Source organism: Saccopteryx leptura, chromosome 3 (genome assembly GCF_036850995.1).
Source record: "Saccopteryx leptura isolate mSacLep1 chromosome 3, mSacLep1_pri_phased_curated, whole genome shotgun sequence".
NCBI classification, from domain to species: domain Eukaryota; kingdom Metazoa; phylum Chordata; class Mammalia; order Chiroptera; family Emballonuridae; genus Saccopteryx; species Saccopteryx leptura.
In genome coordinates this window covers 248,955,909-248,961,860 of record NC_089505.1, presented here as the reverse complement: position 1 = coordinate 248,961,860, position 5,952 = coordinate 248,955,909, and the positions used below count along the sequence as shown (strand labels likewise).

Sequence of the window (5,952 nt, the reverse complement as noted above, 5' to 3'; positions counted from 1 at the left end):
AAGAGATGAGTAAATGCAAAACAGAGCACACAGAGAACAGCCAGTCCTTCATAAAAAGATTTGCTCAACCCTAACCTAGTTCACCTTGATTGACACAATAATAACAAAGTGAGAAAAAACCCAAAGCATTCAGCAAACAGGATTTGACACTAGCAGTAAGACCTTGAGCAAGTTACTGTTATTTTAGTCTCTGTGTGCAAAATTCGGGTATTAACAGTATCTATTCCCTAATGTGTTGTGAGATGAAATTAGTTCTTTCATGTAAAACAGAACCAGGAGGCCTTGGAAGAGGGATGCTGGAGTATCTGAACTAAGGGCAGGGATATGAGCTGGTGCATGGAAAATCACTAAGGCAAAACCTAGCACCATCTAGACATCTAGTAAATGTTTGTAATTACTATTCCGATTATATAAAAGCAAAATACAATTTAATGGAAATAGACTAGAAGTAAAATAACACATAATATTGACAGTGATTATGTTTTTTTGTTTTGTTTTGTTTTGTTTTTAATAATTTTATTTTTTTAATGGGGTGACATCAATAAATCAGGATACATATGTTCGAAGATAACAAGTCCAGGTTATCTTGTCCTTCAATTATGTTGCATACCCACCACCCAAAGTCAGATTGTTCTCTGTCACCTTCTAACAGTGATTATGTTTAAAACTATGAACAGCCTGACCAGGTGGTGGCGCAGTGGATAGAGCATTTGAATGGGATGCTGAGGACCTAGGTTTGAGACCCCGAAATCGCCAGCTTGAGCGCGGGCTCATCTGGTTTGAGCAAAAGCTCACCAGCTTGGACCCAAGGTCGCTGGCTCGATCAAGGGGTTACTTGGTCTGCTGAAGGCCCACAATCAAGGCACATATGAGAAAGCAATCAATGAACAACTAAGGTGTTGCAATGCTCAATGAAAAACTAATAACTGATGCTTCTCATCTCTCCATTCCTGTCTGTCTGTCCCTGTCTATCCCTCTCTCTGATCTCTGTCTCTGAAAAAAACAGACAAAAAAAAACAAAAACCTAAGAACAGGTAGGATATGAAGGTTTTTTCTATTTTTTTATGGCATTTTGTGTCATAAATTTTTCTATGATGAACATATATACACTTTATAATCAGAAAAAAATCAGTTTTTTATAAATGCTAAAAAATTTTAGTATTTGTCATTTCACAAAACATCTTTAGTTGACATTCTACAAATGACACCATCCAATATTGTCCCAATATTTACTTCTTGTGAAAATAAAAGATAAAATATGCTAATTATCCATGAACTACTAAGTTTTATTATACAAACATATGTAAGTGAAATTTAATATCCTTCAATTATTGGGATAATGGCATGAAATTACAAATGTGATGAAAATAATGCACAGTAGATGGCAATTGGTCACTTAGGCCAAAAGTGCCCTTTAAATTGCAGTTATGGTGGTAACTCTCTAAACAAAGAAATCAAATCTGTACCTATTTTAAAAGCATGCATCTAGACATTAACTTCATACTTCATTTATTTATATTACAAATGTACTCTGTAAGATTGATATTTAATTCTCAGTTCATTCTTAGAGAATGCTTTTTATCAAATAAGTTTTTTCCTTTTTTATGTTTACTGAGGTGACAGTGGATAACAAAATCATACAGGTTTCAGGTGTACAAATAATTCTCCAAGACAATACCCAAAATATCTGTCCATCAACATTTATCCCAATCCCCTCCACATAAGCCTGCATCTTCCAATTTTGTGTATGTGATATTATTTATGAAATAATTTTTATTATATTAATCTTTCCTAAAAGTTAAAAAAATAGCAGCATTGGTGACAACAGCATCACATTACTACTAGACCTCATCTATCCCACTCTACAAATGTGGCCTTACTAACCTTTTTGCACCTGTAATATTTATTTCCAGAAGACTTTTCAGAGAAACTGGATGACCCTCTACTTGAGATATTAGGTCTACTTGATCTATTTGTTTTTTTCCATCTTCAATGTATACAATCAGAATTGAGTGTCATTTGCTGAGATACCAAATGATTTCAAAGCTCATGAAATCTAGGGAAACAAAAGACAAAAATCAGTAGTTTTATTTTAGAAGCACCTTCCCATTTGCTGTCTTCCCTGCTGGGGTTCTTATTTTCATATCCCAAGGGTCTCTGCCTACCGTTTATATCTTACGACTCCTTCCTAACACCACCAGTTCCCCTCTAGAGCACTCTGCTCTAAGGGGCACCTCATTCCTATGGAGTCAAGCTCAGACTTCCAGCTTGACACACAAACAACCCCTGCCTCTGGCCACAGAGCACCCTCAGCCACATACTCCCGAGTCCCAGCCAGTCAGGACTATTTGGAGATCCCATCACCATTTCACACTTCTCTGCCTCTGCTCACACTCTGTTCTCTGCCTGGAATGTCCTCATTCTTCAAAGTCCAGTTCAAATGTCACTCCCCACAGCACCCTCCTTACAGAATCAGTTGTTCTTTGCTGTTCCCAGAGATGTGATGTTCTTCGCTGTTCCCAGAGATGTGAATTATTATTCCCATTAACCATTTATCATTATCAACTGAACTTCTATCTTGTTCATCTGCCTATCTCAGAAATACACTTGTTTCTTCTCTTTCTGACACTGTAAGTGCAATGGGAACAAACTCAATAGATGTTTATTAAGTTAGTTTATTTCAAATGATATAAAAAAAAACAGTAACTACCTGAAGAATTCTATTACCATGCATTTTGTAACTATTTCAAATATCTATATTTTAAACCGTACTACACATTTCCAATTTTTTCTTTTGATGATATCTGTACCTAATGGTGTGAATAAGAGTAGATTAGAAATATGAAAACTTTATCAGCAAAGTTTATTTTTTATTTTCATGTGCCACAAAAGAACAGTCTTTAGCTCAATAACTGATTACTATCAGTATCTCAACCACAAACTTCTTGTGCACTGAGTGTGTGAATAAGCATGTGATAAGGGCTGTTCTATGTACCAGGCTGGCTTCTGTTATATGGAAAAGACATGAATTCTATCCTTAAAGAGATTAAAGGATGCATATGACAGCACAGAAATATCCACACCTACTGTTTTATCAGTTTTATTTCAGTATCATTTAGAGAAATCTTTCTGTTCCTATTTACATAAAATTATCCACACTTCACTTAGTGAAACTTTTATCATATGTGTAGTGACTCCAAAGCTTATTTTTCTAATAAAGGCAGTGCTAAACTTCAACTCTATGTCAACCTCTCTTCACTATTATTCTGTTTTGTTATTAACAATAGGCTTATGGGAATTTAGCCCACCACTCAACGCTGAAGAACTCACGCCTTATTATGACAAGGTCAAGAAAAGTCAAAATGAGTAAAAATCCATATTAATTACATTGTTATTGGGGACAGGTTGAAAATAATTTCAGTAGCTAGAGCTCTCGTCTTCATTTTTCCTAGTTTGTAGAGATGAACTGCTTTGTTTGTTGCCACAAGTATCTGAAATTGATCGATGATCTACTGAAGAGAACACAGAGAATTAGTTACACACAGAATCTGGGGTACTCTGCAGATGCACACCCCTCATTCCGATGGTAAACTCCGTGGTCAGGCTGTTATAACCTCATCAACAATTCCTATAAAACTCATAAAATTCAAAACAGATCGCAACACCTGGGTTTCAGAAAATCATAGAATTTTAAAGCTTCAAAACTCTTAAACAGTTAAAAATTTAAATATAACATTTACCAAGGCCTAGTATTATCACAAAGATTACATTCTAAACATTTCATACTTGCAATGTCTTTTTAAAATCTTAAATTAACCCTATGAAATCTGTATTCTTACTCATCAGCAGTGGATGAGGAAATGAAGGCGACGGATCTCTGGGTATGAATGCCAGTTCTGACACTCACCAACAAGAGAACTCGGGCAAATTCTTTAGTGTTTCATCTGTCAGATGCAGGTAATCAGCACACACTCCATGGATTTAGGTGATCAGTACATCTAAAGCCCTTAGGATGATGCCGGGAACAGAGTAAACACTGTATATATAAAGGTGGCTACCATCTGGGCAAAGTCATATAATCGGCAGAGTGGAGATGAAGTCTGTGTAAGCTGACTCCACAGTGTGTGCTCTCGGCACCATGCAATGCCTTCTTTGCAGAGATGGGCACCTGTCATTCTGAAGCCAGGCCACTACCTTTCCTATTTCCTAGCGTAGGGGCCTGACCCTTCAGCTTCTATTCAGTTTAATTCAAGGCTGCCTCAAATCTGACTCCACTCCACAGCTTGGACAAAAGGACAAGACTTCTGTGAAAAATAACCTCATGAAAAACTAACATGTTCTGAAATGTCCCGAATCAATAGTACTTACCATTGTAGGGTTTATTAATGAACCATCAATAGAACCTTCCATGGCCTTTCACCTCGAGTCTCCAGCATTTTTCACATCTTTAAATAACAGAACAGTCACCCTGCATCCTGGAAAGAGGTCCAGCTGATGTGTTGACTGCATTTCATAGGTAAGCAGGATTCTAAGACACACAACCAAAAACTGAAACACTTCTCTTGGTTAAGTTAACACTACCGTTTATAACAAAACATCCCTGTTAACAAATAAATGGAAATAACTTTAATACTGGCACGACACAAATGTTATCTAGAAAAATTTATCCTCATAGCACATCTGGCAGCTTCATGAGATATTATCTTTCTAACACTGCTGAGCTTTCTGTAGCTTCCTCTCCTTGGCAAAGGATCAAGGTTGCTGCCTGATCCCCGGTTGGACAGATGAGGCGAGCTCAGAGACACCTCTGAGGAGCAGCTTCCCTGTGCACAACAGGGAGAACACCAGAAATTCTTAGACCACAGTTTACCTACAGTATTAACGAAACCGCACTTCCACTCAGCCTTTTCACCTTTGGAGCTCATCATTTTACTTGTATTTTAGCATAACCTCCACACACATATAAAGGAAGAAAATTACTTTACACAAAAGGTATGGCACGACCCAACGATCAGTATTTCACACATGGATTTTAGCACAGAGGGCAGACTATTAAAGAATCAATAATATTAGACTTAAAAGAAGCATAAGACACAACTAAAATACTAGAGAGACATAACTATAACCTTGGATGGAAAAACAAAGCACAGAAAAATTTGAATTCTAAAAAAATTTCAATCAAAGTCTTAATAAGTTTGAGTGAAGCAATTTGATAGGTTCATATAATCAATCGATTTCGATAGTTCCCTTTCTAGAACTCTTTCTCAGTAATCAATTAGAAATTGAGAATTTATGTAATAAGATATCCTTATTCTAACAGAAAAATATTGAAAAACTATTATCTAATAACAGGGGACAGTTTGTGTCTAAACAACCACTGAAAACTGTAGTCTATTAAAATGCTTGACCTGTGGTGGCACAGTGGATAACACATCAACCTAGAACACAGAGGTTGCCAATTCAAAAGCCTGGGCTTGCCTGGTCCAGGCACAAAAGGAATTGATGCTTTCTGCTCATCCCCCTTCTTTCTCCCTACCTCCTTCTCTTTTCTAAAAAGTATTAATAAAGTCTTGAAAAAAAAAAACTGTAGTCTATTAAAGTAATTAAAGATGTGTCAAAACAGCAAGAAATAACAAAACAGCTCCAGGAGAGGAGTAATCCCATAAATTTAAGGCTGTATTATTCAATTAAATACAGCATTCCAGGCAACAAAGGGAATTTAAAGAGACTAAAGAGACATAAGGCCTTAGCCTATTTAAGGACTTGCAAAGAGAAACATGTGACTAGAACACGGTATGTAGTGTTTGGCATAAGTTTGGTATGTAGATTATATAAAGAACTCCTAGAACGCAAAAAATAAAATAGGAGAAAACCTAATTCAGAATGTTTCAAGCCCTAGCTGGTTTGCTCAAACAGCGCATCCTCTGGAACTGCCAAGGTTGCATATGGCAT

The 5,952-nt window shown here is 36.6% G+C and overlaps 1 pseudogene; it reads right to left on the bottom strand.

Moving 5' to 3' along the window:
* Positions 1 to 659: 659 nt before the first annotated feature.
* Positions 660 to 4,688, bottom strand: LOC136400833 (EKC/KEOPS complex subunit TPRKB-like; annotated as a pseudogene).
* Positions 4,689 to 5,952: the final 1,264 nt, after the last annotated feature.